This window comes from Mandrillus leucophaeus, unplaced genomic scaffold (assembly GCF_000951045.1).
Source record: "Mandrillus leucophaeus isolate KB7577 unplaced genomic scaffold, Mleu.le_1.0 Scaffold514, whole genome shotgun sequence".
Taxonomy (NCBI): domain Eukaryota; kingdom Metazoa; phylum Chordata; class Mammalia; order Primates; family Cercopithecidae; genus Mandrillus; species Mandrillus leucophaeus.
In genome coordinates this window covers 149,823-167,298 of record NW_012105520.1, presented here as the reverse complement: position 1 = coordinate 167,298, position 17,476 = coordinate 149,823, and the positions used below count along the sequence as shown (strand labels likewise).

Sequence of the window (17,476 nt, the reverse complement as noted above, 5' to 3'; positions counted from 1 at the left end):
TTTTAGGAGTACCCCAAAAGGTTGCCAACGGAAGGAAGAAAGAGATCAGAGGGACAGAAAAGGCAAACACAAGCATAATAGAATATCCCCATGCTATGTTTGTGGAAGTCTACCTACTTGAGCATATCACCATTTCTGACTCTTTAGGGGCATAAAACAGGCCACTAAGAAACATCAGTTTTCTGCGTTAACCTTTTCCTGCACACATGAGGAAGGGGTAAGTGGTTTTCCTTACCACAATTTAAAAACAGCTTCTTTATCTCGGTCCTGAAGGTCTGAGAATCAGATTTCTACCTAGACATGTTCCAACTTCCTGGCCTTTACAGCGTGGATGTGAGGCAGAAAATCAGACTGACCGATGTGGGTCTGGGTGAAGCGGGAGGCAGGCAGCCCACAGCACAGGTGCGAGAGGCAGAGAAAGGACTGGATCCAATCCCTTTCCTGGCACTTACTAGCCTGTTCATCCTTATGAAAGTTCCTCGACCTCTCTGAGCCTCCATTTATGTAATCTGTAAAAGAAGGGCCATAAAAATACGTTCCTCAGCATTTTCTGTGAGGATTAAGAGAATACATTTGAAAAGCGCTTGTGAACTCTAAACGGCTGTTTGAATGACTGTGGTTTTATGATTTCCCTAGTTGAGTATGCAGTGGAGAGGCTGGGAACACTTGCCTACACTTTTCATCAACCTGCCTTGCTTTTTTCCTGGGTGGACTCCAATATACTTGGGAAAAAAAAGAGTTGTCTCATTTGTCCTGCTCTCGTCTCTCCATGTGGTTCGAGCTAATGGAGAAGATGGGGAACTGCCAGGGTTGCAGGATGTGGGCTCCTTGCCAGCTCTGATGCCGCAGGCTGTCACCCAGCAGGGTCCCACAAAATGCCATTTAAGTACCTTTATTGAAACATGAAAAATGTAAAATTATTCGGTCAGCTTTGGCACACTCTGCGCTGTGATATGGGCACATTTTTGCCATTTCCATTTGTACTTTATTATTTCATGTGATAGCTGCTAGATCAAACCCTGGTCTGCATCTTTGCCAAAATGTGCATAGTTAACTTCTTTTCTCAACTTGGGATCCAAGAACATCTACTATGGATTATGAATGAGGCTGCAGGATGTGGGGCTTCCTGTCTTGAGTAAGCCATGGAACTTAGATAACCTCAGCTGGGGTGACCAGTCCACTTTTCCCCCTTGAACTTAATCTGCCAGGGAGTATTTCCAAGATAACAGGTGATTTTTAGCTTCTGGGCTACAAATAGAAGAAAGGTAGAAAAATGACAACTGATAGGTTTCATTCAAAGCACTTGGGAGTTTTGCTTCCAAAATATGTGTTTGAAATTTTCCCTTGTAGAACTCTCCATAGAGGACATGGGAACATCCGTCTATTGTATCCACTGGGGCAAGTGGAACGGAAGCTGAGCTTTTTCCTTGGAGTTAAACAGAAGGATTTGGACTATCAAGGGAAGAATTTTCTTTTAGATAGCAAACACTGTGTAGACTTTCCAAGGTTCCCTAGGAAGTTTGAGGCTTTCTGGGTTTGTTGGAGATGCCTGCTTCAACCACAACTCAAATATAGAAACAAACTGAAAACTGTCTTAATTTCAAGCATTAGTAGAAACAAAGAAAGAGGAAGCCCTATGAGGATAAGGGCCAAATGGACAAGAAACAAAACTGGCAAGAAATTACATCTGTCACTGCCTAAGGAATGGCTTCGTGACAATCAACCTGGGTAGGGAAGGGATGATGACGGTGTGTAGGCGTATGCTGAGCTTTAGGTGGGGAGAAGCCTTTATTTAGTGTTTTGTTTTTCAAGACCTTATTACTTTCACAGCTTCTTACATTTCTTGGAATTAGAGATTGGAGAAAATGAACAATTATTAAGGGTCCACTTGTGCCAGGCTTTTACCTCCACTACCTAACTTTCGTCTCTCTGCCACCTGTGAGGAAGATGTGGTTGTTCTCCTGTCTTATAGATGAGGATACTGATGGTTAAGGAAAGGATAAGCTGCTCAAGGCTTAAGGACAGAAACTTAGTAAATCCTGAGATAAGAGATGTGAGGCAAGTTTTGTTCCCCTACAGCCTTTTCACTGGTTTGCGTTGCTTAAGCAACCTACGGAATATTCACTTATTCTTTATTTTGAGGGTATTACCTTCATCTGACTAAATCTGAAGGTTGGGGGGAAATGAATTTTCTACAGTAGAGGAAGGCCTATTTAGAACTGATATCATCTTCCACATCCCAATTTGGTGTGGGAGTAAGGAACTCCTGATGAAGGAAAGTAATAGTTTGGATTTGGGTCAATTGGATGTTTTCAATATCCATCTATTCATCCATGTATTCACTCATCTACCCATTCATTTTATCCATCCATCCATCCAACTAGCCATAGCTTTCTATGTGCTAGAAGAGATGTGTAAAAATGAGAATTATAACACCTACTTAGAGATTTTTTATTAGTTTAGAGAAAATTTATGAGAAGAAGTAAGCATATTGGTACATGCCCAATAAGTAGGAGCACTTACTGTAATGAAATACAGTCACTGCCCTCATGAAAATGCAGTGTAGGAGCTAGGAGGAAGAAAGAAAATTATTCATAAAGCAAGTTTGCATGCGATGAATGCCGTGGTAAAGGTAAACATCAAAAGAAAATTTTATGGAAGTTGGGGGAAGAAACCTCTCCTGAATAGAGATTCAGGCAAGGCCTTGGAAAATGGGTCTGATTTCAACAGGGGGAGGTACATTTACCAGGATAAGGAGGGTGCCTAGTGATCTTCCCTCTGTCGGTGTGTTGGGGGGTGCGGATTTGTTATGGTATGGAGTTTGATTTAAAATGACAGTTCATGAGGGGGAAGAAATGAGATGGAGATGGAAGTTTGACCAAATGCTGGAGGATCTTGAGTGGTAAGCTTCAGGTCCAACCATGCCCTTGGTAATGGCTGCCTATCCCTGCATGTGAGTGGTAGAGTTGCAAGACATTCAACCAAGATGATAATTGCAGAGCTCTTCTGGAACATTCAACATGACTGCAGCACTGTTTTTTCTTATCATGTAATGTGATCTGTCCTAATTCCTCATTCCTGACCAGGCTTTTGTCACTGGACTTCTTCCTATGCCTGTTCCTAACTCTTAGTCCCAACCTTCAGCCCCTCCTGTCACTTACCTCATCCTTGTATCTCAACTCATCCTGAGCCTCTCTCTAACCCTAGGAGGAAGGGTTGGGATGAACTGAGGCTCGGAGATTGGGGCAGGAGAACTGTTCTACAACATTTGATTTTTGTTGTTGTTGTTTTTAATTTGTGATTTTAGGGGCAGCATTCAGATGTCCTTGCATCAAAGCAGCTCTGACAGCATGACTGAATTAACCAGAGTTGAGTCAAAAAGTCTCATCCCACTCTCAAATTGAGAGCAGTTGGCATTTCCATCTCCTGAGCCCAGATTTTGGATCTGTCTCCCTGAGCACCCACCTCTGCAGGGCAGAGGGTGAAGGACAGGGGGCCAGTGGGGCTTTGAGGTGTAATTGGAAATGCAATGCAATGAGGTGCTTTGCTGGTGATATGCTGAGACAAATGGCCAACAGAGACCCACGCCCACAGCAGAAATCCATCACTTGGCAATATTTACTCCACAATTTACTCAGTTTCTAAAACTGGAACTGATCTCATGAGGACCAAACACAGACCCAGTTCCAGCCCTGGGAGTTGGGGAAGAGAACTTGGTCTGGCTTATCAATTACTGTATCTGCAATTGTGGAATAGGCAGCTATGAATCAAACAGACTGGGCACATCTTCATATTTCAGAAATGGGTGTATGGAAATGCATCCTCCTGGGTGTGAGTCCCATCTCCTTTTTCCAGGCCTGAAATAAAGAAAGTGGAGAGTTTGTGGGGTCTGTGCTTTTTCACTGAGCAAGTGGTTCCTTCAAAGTCGTAGATCTGCAAATCAGGTTCTTGTTAGAGAAAAAGGTGATATGAGACAAGGGAGCAGTCAAGGTCAAGAGCTAGGAATAAAAGAATGAATATAATAGAGGGCATGAAAGAAAACAGAATGGCAAAGAGTATGTGCTCAATAAGTCTCCCTTCCTCTCTCCCTCCCTCCTTCCTTTCCCTCTTTTTTCTCTCCTTTCTGTTTTTTGGTAACTTTTTACAAACTGAATGCATCTATGTAATTAGCACCCAGATGAAGTAGCAGTATACTCTCAGCATCCCAGAAGGGCCCCCTCACTCCCACTTCCATGGAGTAACATACAGTAACATGGAGGAATCGCACAAAAGTTAAGCAAATAAGTTGCTTACATTTGTGCAAATAACTTAAGTTGCTTAACTTTGTGTGATTCCTCCCTGTTGCTGTATATTGCTGTAGATGGTTCGTTCTGATTGCCCAATAGCATGCCATTGTGTGAATATCTTTATCCCCTCTGGAGTTGGTGATATTTGGGGTAGTTTCCAGTTTGAGGCTATAATGAAATAGTGCTGCTTTGCACATTCTAGTGCATGTCTTTATGAACAAATGTATGCATGTCTGTTGAGTATATATCTAGGGGTGAAGTTGTGGGATGCTAGGGTGCACATATGTTCAGCTTTATATATAACAACAAATGGTTTTCAAAAGTGGTAGCTCCAAAACAAACATCTATTAGCCATATAGATACCATTAGCTAGTGAAAGCACTGGATGTTATGCCAAAACTTGCTTAACACATATTTGTTAGTTGAAAGTGATTTGAGATACTTTGCATCAAGGGACTACTCATAGCATTTATGTCTTGTGTATTCAGTTCCCCCTTCTTGGTCCTTTTCATAATAGCTAAAATAATAACTAACATTTATAAAACAACTTCTGCAAGTCAGGAGCTATGCAAAGTTTTTCATATGCATCATCTCATTTAATGTTTTTTTTTTTTTTTTTTTGACAGAGTCTCGCTCTTTCACCCGGGTTGGAGTGCAGTGGCATGATCTTGGCTCACTGCAATCTCTGCCTCCCAGGTTCAAGCGATTCTTCTGCCTCAGACTCCTGAGTAGCTGGAATTATAGGCACGCACTACCATGCCTAGCTAATTTTTGTATTTTTAGTAGATACAGGGTTTTACCATGTTGGCCAGAGCTGGTCTCGAACTCCTGACCTCAAGTGATCTGCCCTCCTCAGCCTCCCAAAGTTTTGGGATTACAGGCGTGAGCCACCGCACCCCACCCTCATTTAATCTTTGCAACAATCCTGAGGCAGTTAATATTATCCTCATTTTAAAGCTTTAAAATGGAAGATTGGAGAGGTTAGTGAATTTTCCATGATCATAGAGTGAGCAAGTGGCATAGCTGGAATTTGAGCAGAGGGAATCTCATACCAGCAGAAGTTCCCTCAGCAGGTGCATTAACTCTCTAAGGAAAAGGAGAGGCATTTAGAAGATTGTCAATAGATTTCTCCAGGTGTGAGTGTCTGCTGGGGAAAGATGGAAACCCTCACCTAGCACAGTCAGCAAGGACAGTAGCTGTCTCCACAGGCTGGAAGGACTGGCCAAAAGGGTGCAGAACAGGTGTCCAGAACAGGGATCAGCAAGGGCCAGATGGCAAGTTTTCAGGCTTTGTAGGCCATACAGGGGATCCCTGTTGCAACTACGCAACCCTGCCACTGCAGCTGTAGACAATATGCAAATGAATGGGTATGCCTGTGTTCCAGTGGAACTTTATTTGGAAAACAGGCAGTGGGTTAGATTTGGCCCACAGGCCATAGTTTGTTGCCCCTGGCCTGAAGGCCTTTGAATCACAAGCCTGGTGTAAGGGCGGGAGATGGAGTGGAAAGCTAGTGGTGGAGCATGAGGGGCTAATTGCTGTGGCAAACTGCCACGTAGTAACTTACCTCTTTGTGGTGGATGTTCTCAACTCCCAGGCTGCCCTTCCTGTAAAAGCAACAGATCAAACTATACCTCTGGGTGCAAGTCTTGGAGAACCTGAAACATGCAGTTCAGAGTCCTGAGTCTCCAACTGCTGCCACAGCTTTTCTGGCTATGGGTGGAGAAAGTGCTTGTATCCATTAGCCCACTGGGGGTGGGCTTTCAGGTTATTTCAGCAGCATTTATTTGTGATAGGGGACTATTATGCAGATAATGGTCTGCATTCAACAGCACTAGAATCCCAAGATAAAACCAGAACTTCTCAAACTGGGTTCCAAAGAACAGTAGTGTTCCCTGGAATGCCAATGGGTATTCCACTCAAAAAGGGTTGTGGAAACAGATGGATTTGAAATGTCAGGATAAATACGTTTACTATATTTCTTTACTAAAGAATCTTCATTAAAAAAAAATCTTTAAAGATACTCATGTCTTTCAATTCTCAGTTTAAATACCTTTTACTCAGAGAGGATTTCTCTGACAGCCCAATGAGCTATCGGGTCACTGTATGCCCCACCTCTCTCATTTTCCTGTCTGCGTGTTCTCTAATATTTGTTTTTGTGCTCCTTTTCTTCTTCCATCATGGTTGGAATCTTATCTGTCTTGCTTACTCTTTTTCCATACTACCTAAAGCACTGTCTGGTACATGGTAGGTGCTCAATAAATGTTTGTTGATTGACTAATAAAATGAATGTGCATGGTATATTAATAAGTTTGAGACATAATATATGGCATTTCTAAACCATCTAGGAAATAAGATAAACATTTTTTTGGCAAAACCCACTAGTATTTCATAGGACATTAGGGATCCATGGAGCACATTTGGCAAATAATGGTTTTAGACCAATGCCATGTTATATCTCTGCTGCCTTGTGACTGTTGACTTTCTCTTGGTTTGGAAACTGGTTTCAGCATGTTATAACTATTCTGATGTGAGTGGGTTTGAAGTTAGTTCTATCGGAAACCTAGGGTCATTCCTCTGGTTGGTGAATACCACCAGCTAATGACCATACAACCGGTCTGCAGGCCTTGCATTGACATGAATTCTGGTCCTTACTTGATTGGGATAAAATAATATAAGCAATAGATGTGGAGGTTTAGAGAAGGGTTCTTTCTAGAGGCTCAAGAGAGCCATTCTGATTCTGATCAGGAAGCCATATGGCGATAAGGATAGCTTTAGCTTCAGGTTTCACATTAAAGGCAGGGTCAGATTTCACAGTCACAGCATCTGATGAAGCTTTTCCTAGGGGACCTGGGGAAAAGCAACTTCTCTAATGAATGGTCAGCAATGAATTCTCCCCTCATCCTTCCCCTCCGCAAAACAATGCATGTTAACATTTCTAATCTCCAGATCCCACCAACCAGTGCTAGCTCAATGCCCTATACTTTTGACCCAGAGCATCCATATCCCAGCCCTCTGAAGACAGAATTAAACCAACCAGTCCTGAGGAGAATGCAGATACCTTTTATTTTTCATATTTAGATTAAGAGGACACTATAAGCAAATCCCACTTTCTCTTTGACTTTAATTGCACCAACCTAATATGTTCAAAAGGAAAAAAAAATGGACCCAAATGACAACTAAATTTTTGTACTTTAGAAGGGGTTAAGATGATAATATTTGAAGAAAAATGGGCATTAAAATTCAAGAAGTGTTTTTGTCAAGAACCCCTCACATTTGTTGAGCACTTACTACGTACCAGGAAATAGCCTAAGTATTTTTTCTGTCTTCTGTTACGTAACCTCACAACAATCCTGTGAGGAATATATGGCTGTTTTCCCCCTTTTACAGATACAGATAAAGAACACCAGGCATTTGCTTTAGTTCTTGCAGTCTTTAAGTAGCAGTTGCAGTTTAAACACTGGCAGTCTGACTCCAGATTCTAATACATTCCATTCACCAGTCTACAGCATCCCTTTTGTTTTTACCTGTCCTTTCTCCACTAAACATATTTTTCCGTAAAGGTAATACCAGTTCACTATTTGTAAAAAATTTAATTAATATGTAGTTATAAATTATAGGGAGAAAAAATTCCCCATTAAATTCTACTTCCTAAGACAACTTCGTAAGCACTTGCTAAGTATTCTTCTAGATGTTTATGTACATATAGCAATGAGATGTTTCTATCATTATATACCTATATCTTTATCATTTTTACACACGATTATTCAATTTGCTTTTCCTGCATACCAATGTACTTGAACATTTTTCATGCCAACACATATAGCCAGCTTAATCTTGTGTGATAGTTATATAGTTTTTTAGTTCATGGTTGTACCATAATTTAAATAAATAGAAGTATATTTTCTTCTAGCATTTCACTTGGGCTTGACTTTGTTTATGCTGTTTATTTTTTGATATTATATATGTTACTTTTTAATAGTGAAATATACCAAACTTTTCTTTAGTGGTTTATTTTTGCTGCAAGGCTTTTCCCCCATGATCTAACTTTTATACTTAATGATGTCTGAGTTTCACACCATATCATTTCCTTTTCCTTATATCTTGTTGCTTTCATAGAGCTTCTCTGCCATACTACTCTTCACTCGCTTGTGCCAAGAGTTAACACATTTGTAGCTTTAAAATTTCTTTTACCGGAAGGCCTCATTTCTGTGCCACCCAATAGAGCTCTGCATGATAACATTTGAAAGTTTGAAATCTGATGTACATATTTATTTAAATTAACATATATAGGTTTCTTGGCTGGGCTTTAGGAAAGCCAGAGTTGATTTTGGGTACTGCCACTGACTTTCTGGTTGACTTGAATCCTACGGGTCAGTATCTTCTCTGTCTTGACATCAGTGCTAGGAGATTTGCCTAGTAATATAATCTGTTTCTTTGGCATATTATTATTTTCTTGTTATTGTTCACATGTTTATTAAATGCTTCTCTGTGCCGGGGAGTGGAAAGTAGTGGGTGGAAAGTTTTTCAGAATTTTATCAGCAGACACTTTCCTATCAAAATTCTTTCAAATGCTAATGTTTGATGTCAGGAAGAAAGAGATCCAGAATGCTGTGGTCACTCTTAACCCCCTTTGCTCTATGACCTCTCTGTTCTGTGGTGACCAACTGAGAACACAGTAGCATCATTACTCCAAGTCTCTTGGGGAAGATCAAAACACTCAGCGGCTGTTAACATGTTTAGCTATACCTACACATTTCTGTCTGCCTATGCAGTTATCAATTCATACACTACAAGGCGGTGAGTTATAAGCTTTTAGTTTTTTTTTTTTTTTTTTTTTTTAAATCCCACTGATTCCCTTTGAAAGCTAAAGACACTTTCTCCAGGTAGATATATATATAAACTTGTGAACAATTCAGGGCAATAAGCCACTTGATCAGGTTTAAGTTTTTCCAGGTAAACACTACTTGGGCTTTGTCTTAGCAAATGAAGATCTTAAAGGTCAGGATAATACAGCAACTTCCAGTGAAATAAATCTCACATTTTTTTTTTCCAATTATATATCTCTCATGTATCTGTACTGGACACAATATTCTTCCTATGTCCATATCCCAACTTGGTCTTCAACATCTTTCATACTTGATTTATACTTGTGAAAGTCATAAGTACCTTTGATGGATCAACTAAAATGTTACTTTTCGAAGAAAACCTTTTCTGACAATGTAAGTAGATGGCATATCTCCCTTCTCCAAAGTTGCACCCAAGCATTTGTACCTCTCTCTTGAATCATCTATGATTTACTTGGTTATAAAAATAGTTGTCCTTCATCTAGTCAACAAACCCTTACTAGGCACTGAGAACCTCAAAATAAATATAATGTTCTTGCCCTCCCAGAGATGAAGAATCAGATATACATTTGAGAGTCTCCAGAAAATTAAAAACCCTAGATAAGCATACATATGCACTTACACCAAACATTTGAATCTCAGAAGATTTGTCCACAACTAGATTGAGAACTTATGCCATGTGATTGCTTGAGTAAATATATGAACAAATAATATAAAGCATTATTATAAATGAAGCGGTAGCAATGTTCCCAGTGTATTTTTTAAAGAAGGGGGATCTCAGTTGATCTCTAACCTTCCATGAACCTCTGCTCTTGAATAATGGTAGGTTAGATATTTCAGACCAACAATTGAACTTCAGATAATTTAAAAATGTGGATAAAATATAAATTTTTTATTCTAAAAATCAATGTTCTAATGATACAATGAGCTTGTAATGGATTGAAGTCAAGAGAGGTAAGAAATTCAGAGAAAAGAGCAAAACTCTGGTACTGTTGTCTTGGTCTTAGTCCATTTTATGCTGCAGTAACAGATTACCAAAAACTAGACAATTTATAATGAACAGAAATTTATTGACTCATAGCTCTAGAGCCTGGGAATTCCAAGATCAAGGGGCTGGCATCTGACCAGGACCTTCGTGCTTCATCATGACATGATAGAAGGCATCACATGATGGAAAGCCAAAGATAGGGAGAGCGAGAGCAAGAGGGGGTCAAATTCCTCCTTTTCTAAGAAACCCACTCCCAAGATAATAAACCTATTCCCCCAATAACGTCATTAATTCATTCATGAGAGAAGAAACCTCATTGCCTAATTATCTCCTAAAGGTTCTACCCCTTAATACAATTGCATTGGGGATTAAGTTTCTAACACATGGTTTTTGGGGAACACATTCAAATAATAGCAGCTTTGGAAGCATTTACTGTTTTGGAAGGTGTGGTTGGAAAGGTTGAATTGTATATTCAGTGACTTCCCTCATCTAGGAGAACAAGAACAATATAGAGCTCTCCAGGAATGGAGATACTAGCGATCCACTCCCTGCTTTAGGGCTGAGACCTAAAGGACTGCTCTCTAGAAGTAAAAGTGAACCATAAACAAGCTAGTCTTCACATAGAGTCATTCTCCAACTCTTCTGGGTGACTCAGAAAATGTGAAGACTTGAAAAGGTGGTCTCATACGCCTAAAAGTCCTAAGTACCTGCTAGTTGCAAATTAAAAACATCATTGGTGGAAGAAAATGTCATATGAGGCCCTATATTAATTCTACAAGTAATTTAAAAACCAGGCATCAGAGGGAGATAAGTTAATATGGATAAACACCATAAGAAATAATAGATGATAGAATTAGACCCACCAGTACCCCAGAAACTGAAAATACTGCACATAGAATATAAGAGAACTTTGGTTGCTGTGGTAAAAGAGATAGAAGCCAAGTTTGAAATTTTGGACAGTGAACTATAATCTACAAGAAGTGATATAGTAGATTTGAAGAGGAACTATTAATCAGAAGAAGTTCTTGAACTAAAAAATATAAAAACCAAATGAACAGCTCAATAGGTTTAACTGCAGATTAGACTTGGTCAAAGAAAGAGCTGAAAATCAGGTCATAAGAGACTATACAGAATGAAGCAGAGACAGTCAAAATAATTGAACATGCTGAAGGGCAGGTAAGATACACAAAAGTGAGAAGGTTGGACATACATTTAATTGGAGTTCTGGAAGGAGAGGAGAGAATGAGGCAGCAACAGTATTTAAAGAGACAATGAGAGAGTCTTAGCCCTTCAATATGCTGATAATATTCTAATAGCAATAACATGTTATTGAAGTCTATATTCCCTGAAATATAGCCTTTATTAAGTGTCTGTTGAATTTGTTAGGTGAGGAAACATTCCTATTATATTCTAATCTAGTTTTATATCTTTGAAATTACATCAAAAGTTCTTTCAAAATAGCATATTCTTTAAAATAATATTAGACAATGTGAACTACTGTCTGATGTGGATATGTGTTCAAATATTTGAATCTCTATATTTGCAATTGTTACTTCAAAAATTAGAGCTAAATCTATAATTGACACTATCAAGTTTAAGCTCTCATTTATAATCTTATGATTAATTTTTGACCAAAAATCTCCCTAAATTCATATACGTTATCTATGATAATACTCTATTTGATTTCTTACGATGTAAGTTTTATAGCAGCCTTTGGCATTGAGTTAAATATTCTAATCTGGTCACAGGTAATGAAAACATTAATATTTACTTGCTTTTGCTTTGTCCTCTTTAATGACATGGTATTTTGATAACTTTATATTTTAATTGGAAATAGAGAAGAAAAATGATGTTTTATAGCTTCCCTGGGAAGCAGATTCTGAGACAAAGATTTGCATGCAGGAAGTTTATTGGGGGAATGCCTGGATCCGCATGTGGGATCATGAAGGAAGTAGGATTGTTCAGAGGGGAGGTTGAACTGCAATGTAGTCACAACAGAGGCTCCAGATGATTCCACACTGAGCTCTGCAACTTAGATGGTCCTTCAGCAATTGTCTCATCCTACAGCAAAGGGGTTGAGGCTGTACACCTTCTCCCCTGCATCATTGACCAGTCATCGGATGAAGGCTGCTTCCAGATATGGGACATGGCTACTATGATCTGTTTGTATTAATATAGCACTTCTGAGAGCAAATGTGTGAGGTGGTTCCCACAATAACAACCAACTCTTCAGCTTCCTGGATGCCACCTGGGTATCCTACCTTTAACATCAATTCTGATACTAACTACCTAGAGTTAGCATCAGATCTCACAAGTTAAGGGCTTAATCCCACGAGACTGCTTCTACTTTGTATGCCAATCACCTGAAAATTCCTACCAATTGGCTTCATAGCCAGGGAGTTCCCACAGCTCCCTCTTCAGGTTTGATAATTTGCTAGAACAGCTCCCAGAACTCAGGAAAGCACTTTATTTACATTTACCAGTTTATGATAAAGGATAAAAATGAATAGCCAGATGGAGAGGTACATAGAGGAGGTCTGGAAAGGTCCTGAGAGCAGGAACATTAGTCCCAGGAAGTTAGGGTGCACCACCCTACTAGCAGGTCGATGTGTTCAACAACCTGGAAGCACTCTGAACCCCAACATTTGAGGTTTTTATGTAGGATCCATTACATAGGCCTGATTGATTGAATCATTGGCCTTTGGCAGTTACTTTGATCTCCAGCCCCTCTCCTTTCCCTGAAGGTTGTGAGGTGAGGCTGAAAGTTCCAACCCTCCAACTATGTCTTAGTCTTTCTGGCAACTAGAGTCCATCCTGAATCTGTCTAGGGTCCTCCAGTCACCAGCCATTTCATTAGCATACAAAAAGACATGCTTAGCACTTTGGAAATTCCAAGGGTCTTAGAAGCTCTTGTGTCAGGGACCAGGGACTAAGACCAAATATTATAACAAAAGATACTCCTATCATTCAGGAAATTAGAAGGATTTTTCTGTGCCAGGAACTGGGGGTGAATATATATATATTTCGAAAAATATATATATATTTTTTACCATATCATAATGTCACATGACCTTGGATACTTTTTTTTAACCTTACAGCAATTTCCAGAAGATACTGCTGAGAGCTGTTGGTCACTAATACTCTCTGTGGTTGGGGGGATAATTGCCTCAGTTCTGAAGGGGAGATTTTGGAGGAACATGCCCAGCATCCACTACATATGATTATTGATAAGACTGAGCATCATAGGACATGGGTTCAAATCTTGGCTTTGCTATTAATTGGCTATGTGACCTTAGGCAAGCCATGTAACCTTTTAGGAAACAATTTCCTCATCTGTAAAATAAGTGGTAGTGATAAGATCAGTTTTTCCTAAACTTTAATCATTTGCATACTACTTTTATAATTTTTTTTGTATTTTTGGTTCAACTAGACTATTGTTTACTTAACACTATTATTTCCAGGAAATCTGTACATTAAAATTTTTTTTGTTTCTTTTTCTAGAACTGCACATCAAAAATGTAATCATTTTAACCTAACATTATTTAAGGTGAAACTTTTTACATAGCCATAGTGTAGCAGTAGCACTTAGCACATACAGGAAGTAGCCACAAAAACAAATGTAATATAAACACATAATGTTATTTAAATCCAGCTAGATATTGTTGCCTCTGCAGTCTCTGAACCTTAGGTCTGCTTTCTGTTTTCTAAAAAGATTAGCAAATTTTGGAGAGGTATTGGAAATAGACTAATAACTGAGACTTGAACAGACATTTCCCAAAAGAAGAATAAACTCTTTACTGAGAATAAACATTTTTCTTTATGTGATACAGTGATATTTAATGCTGTGTCTCCTGTGGCATCTAAATCTAGATCATATACTCTCAGTAGGAGTTTTTCGACCTTTCAAAAAAATCCTGGATTAGGCAGTCTTTTGGGTAAAATTATATTGTTCCATGATTCGCTACTTGTGTGAGAAGAGTATTGGGGAAAAGATATGAATTATAATTTTTTCAGGTCATGCATCTATTAAATACTATCCAGAAGCTTGAGGAATTAAGTTTATTAGCTGAGGTTCCTAATATTATGAGCATGCCATGTTTGAAATTTGGCCATGATGAATAGTAAAGAGAATTCAATGCTTCAATTATTTCAATATCCCTGGAAGAAGGAGCCTTTCGTAAAAAATAGACCCTCCTTCCTTGAGAAACCTAATATAGTCCTACCCTATGACCCAGCTTCCCCTCCTCTGAAGTGGCTGATCTGAAGTCAAATGCTCTAGGATCCCCTCTTTGTGAAATCACCGGTTTCTTAATCAGATGTCTTTTTTCATGCTGACCAGGCATTAGCCCATTTATCTTGGAACATTTAGGCATTAATAGGAGGGATCTAGAAAATTGTCCTTCTTGTGATCTTCCTGGAAGGTATCAGACCCTGTACTGAGATGCTCAAACCTGCAGACTCACTTCTAGAATTCCATTACCTCTGCATATGTAGGTCACCATGAGGAGCAGAGCTTTGAGTCTTCTCTAAGGACTTCAGCTGTATTCTAAATGTTACTGGAGTTGCCATTCCTGATTCTTTTTGATGTTTATTTTTAGAATTGATACATCGTATTTTTACTTTTACATATTTATGGGATACATGTGATATTTTGTTACATATATGGAATGTGTAATGATCAAGTCAGAGTATTTGGACTATCCATCACTTTGACTATTGGTCATTTCTATGTGTTGGGAGCAGTTCAAGTTCTCTCTTCTAGCTCTATTTAAATATACAATACATTGTTGTTAACTATGGGCACACCACTCTCCTATTGAACACTAAAACTTATTTTTCTAACTGTGTGTTTGTACACATTAACCAACCTCTCTTTATTCTTCCTCCACATTGACCACCACACACCCTTCCCAGCCTCTGATAACCAACAAGCTAATCTCTATTTCCATGAGATCCACTTTTTTTTAGCTCCCATGTATGAGCGAGAACATGCAATATTTGTCTTTCTGTGCCTGGCTTGTTTCACATCACATAATGATCTCTGGTTCAATCCATGTTGCTGCAAATAACATAATTTTATCCTTTTTTATGGCTGAATAGTATGCCATTATGTATATATGCCACATTTTCTTTATCCATTCATTCACTGATGGACATTCAAGTTGATTCCCTATTTTGGCTCTTGTGAATATTGTTGCAGTAAACATGGGGGTGCAGGTATCTCTTTGATATACAGATTTTCTTTACTTTGGATAAATAGTGGTAGAATTGCTGGATCACATGGTAGTTCTATTTTCAGTTTTTTAGAAATCTCCATACTGTTTTCCACAGTGGCTATACTAATTTACACTCCAGCCAAATGCATATGAGTTTATTTTTCTGTGCATCCTCACTAGCATCTGATAGTTTTTGTCTTTTTAATAATATCCATTCTTCCTGGGGTAAGATATTATCTCAGTGTGGTTTTGATTTGCATTTACCTGATGATTAGTGATGCTGGATATTTTTGCATATACCTGTTGACCATTTGTATGTCTTATTTTGAGGAATAATAAGATTTATTCATACCCTTTGACCACTTTGTAATAAAATTATTTATTTATATATTTTTTGCCATTGAGTTCCTTGTGTATTCTGGATATTAGTCCTTTGTTGGATGAATAGTTTGCAAATATTTCTCCCGATCAACAAGTTATCTCTTCATTCTATTGGTTGTTTCCTCTTCTGCACAGAAGCTTTTTAGTTTACCGTAGTCCCATTTGTCTGTTTTTGGTTTTGTTACCTGTGCTTTTGAGGTCTTAGCCATAAAATCTTTGCCTTGGGCCAGTGTCCTAAAGTGTCTCCCCTAAGGTTTCTTCTAGTAGTCTTAAAGTTTTGGGTCTTATGTTTAAGTCTTTAATCCATCTTGAGTTGATTTTTAGACATGCTGAGAGATAGGGGTCCATTTTCATTTTTCTGCACGTGAATTTTCCGCTTTACCACCACCATTTGTTGAAGAGGATGTCCTTTCCCTAGTGTATGTTCTTGGTACCTTTGTCCAAAATTAGTTGGCTGCAAATATGTGGATTTATTTCTGGGTTCTCTATTATGTTTCATTGGTCTATGTATCTGTTTTTGTACCAATACCATGCTGTTTTGGTTGCTGTAACCTTGTAATATATGTAGAAGTCAGGTAGTGTAATGCTCCAGCTTTGTTCTTTGTGCTTAGGATTGCTCTGGCTCTTCAAGCTCTTTTTTTGGTTCTATACTAATTTTAGATTTTTTTTTAATTCTGTGAAAAATAACATTGGTATTTTGATAAGGATTGGATTGAATCTGTAGATTGCTTTGGGTAGTATGGTTGTTTTAACAACATTAAGTTTTCTGATCCATAAGCATGGGATGTCTTTCCATTTTTTAGTGTCCTCCTGAATTTTCTTCATCAATGTTTTGCAGTTTTCCTTGTGGAGATCCTTCACCACCTTAAAGCCTTGAAACACAACTTACAAATCTATGACACACAGCAAAAGTTGTGCTAGGAGAAAAGTTTATAGCAATAAATGCCTACTTCAAAAAAATAGAAAATACTTCAAATAAACATTTTGATAATGCACCTGAAAGAACTGGAAAAGCAAGAGCAAAACAAACCCAGAATGAGTAGAAGGAAATAACTAATAAAAATTAGAACAGAGATGAATGAAATACTGACTAAAAAATAATGCTAAGAATCACCATCTTACATTTATTCCTAGGTATTTTATGTTTGGTAGCTATTGTGAGATTGCTTTCTTGATGTAGTTTTTTTATTGGTTATTTTATTATTGGTTATTTTATTATTGGTATATAAAAATGCTACTGATTTTTGTGTTTTGGTTTTGTATCCTGTCACTTTACTGAAATTGTTTATCAGCTCTAAAAGTTTTTTGGTGGAGTTTTTTGACTTTTGTACATGTAAGATTATGGTATTTTCAAAGGACAATTTGATTTCCTCTTTTCCAATGTGGATGCCTTTTTTTTTTTTTTTTTTTTGAAACAGAGTCTTACTCTGTTGCCCAGGCTGGAATGCAGTGGTGTGATCTTGGCTCACTGCAACCTCTGCCTCCCAGGTTCAAGCGATTCTCCTGCCTCGGCATCCTACACCAGGCTAGTTTTTGTATTTTTAGTAGAGATGGGGTTTCACCATGTTGGTCAGGCTGGTCTTGAACTCCTGACCTCAGGAGATCTGTGTGCCTTGGCCTCCTAATGTGCTGGGATGACAGGTGTGAGCCATTGTGCCTGGCTCCAATGTAGATGCCTTTTACTTTTTTTCTCATGCCAAATTGCCTAGTACTTTCAGTACTATGTTGAATAAGAGTGGCAAAAATGGGCATCATTGTCTT

The 17,476-nt window shown here is 38.6% G+C and overlaps 1 long non-coding RNA gene across 1 annotated transcript in view; it reads right to left on the bottom strand.

The window, feature by feature from the left end:
* Window positions 1-876: 876 nt before the first annotated feature.
* The window catches only part of LOC105551269, a 33,372-nt gene continuing 16,772 nt past the window's right edge, over window positions 877-17,476 (bottom strand). The window contains exons 4-6 of the long non-coding RNA XR_001007846.1: window positions 5,851-5,890; window positions 3,735-3,857; window positions 877-1,248 (exon numbers count right to left, since the gene is read on the bottom strand). This is a non-coding gene — a long non-coding RNA (uncharacterized LOC105551269). The remainder of the gene's footprint in view (window positions 1,249-3,734; window positions 3,858-5,850; window positions 5,891-17,476) is intronic.